This window comes from Rhincodon typus, chromosome 18 (assembly GCF_021869965.1).
Source record: "Rhincodon typus isolate 14 chromosome 18, sRhiTyp1.1, whole genome shotgun sequence".
Classification (NCBI taxonomy): Eukaryota; Metazoa; Chordata; class Chondrichthyes; order Orectolobiformes; family Rhincodontidae; genus Rhincodon; species Rhincodon typus.
In genome coordinates, this window is record NC_063349.1 from 15784006 (window position 1) to 15785306 (window position 1301).

Sequence of the window (1301 nt, forward strand, 5' to 3'; positions counted from 1 at the left end):
CAACCTTGCAACCAGTCCTTTTCTTCTACCTTTCAAATGCTGCAGAGTTTTAATCCATTGTTGAGCTTAGCGACTTCAGTCACCCTGTTCACAGATTTCGCAAAACAGCAATTACACATTGAATCAATTTTGCACCCAGTGATGTAAGCATTTTACATTTTCTTATAATTGATTCAGCTTAATGGATTTTAAGGGAAGCATTAGTGAATCAATAGGAATTTTGTCCTCTTCTTTCTATTTGACACCTCCCTTGCTGCAGGGATAATTGCCTTTCGAACTGTCCACCTCAGAATGACATTTACCTCAATTCTTGTAACCACCTCATGGATAGAGATTTAAACTGTTTAGGGTAAACTTAGTAAGGTTCTTTATTTGAAAAAAATGCATCAAGAAACTAATATCCATCAGAATAAAAATCTGTGTTTTATCATCTTTGAACCAGACTCATTTATCTGAGAATTGAGTTTCAGCAACTATTTTATACAATCCCTACAGCGCAAACTGAATGAATTTGTTGATGACTTAAAAAAGTCCTGAGCAATTGGAAAGCAAAATATAACCAGCCAAACAGATGATAATAAGCCAAATAATAATTGTAGCAGCCCAGGAAATTATTTATTTTTAGTGTAATAAAGTAAACCAAAAAGTGTATAATGAAATTTGCTTTTCACAAATGAAAAAAATTCCCCTTCTGCTCGAGACGTTAGCATATGCCAACAGTTTTTATTCACTGTTTAAAATATAATCCAAATCCTTCAGTTAGATGATAGACCTGATTTTATTATCTCTGACTTTATTCAGTTTTGATTCATTCACACATTTTAAAACGTTTAAAATTGATTTCTAAAGGAAACAGCGAATTCACGCGAGTGTCAGTGTTGCTTTTGTAGTTTAACATACTATATAAGCATCATCTGATTGGAACTTTGCAACTCTTGCACATATGTTGTGAAACTTGAAAGGGTTCAGAAAATATTTACAAGGATGTTGGCAGGGTTGGAGGGCTTGAATAGACTGGGGCTATTTTCCCTGGAACATTTGAGGCCGAGGGGCGACCTTATAGAGGTTTATAAAATCTTAAGGTGCCTGGACAGAGTAAATAGCCAAGGTCTTTTCCCCAGGGTAGGGGAGTCCAAAACGAGAGGGCATAGGGGAGAGGAGAAAGATATGAAAAAGGGACCCAAGGGGCAACTTTTTCCACACAGAGGGTGGTGCATGTATGGAATGAGCTACCACAGGAAGCAGTGGAGACTGGTACAATCACAACATTTAAAAGGCATCTGGATGGAATATGACTAGGA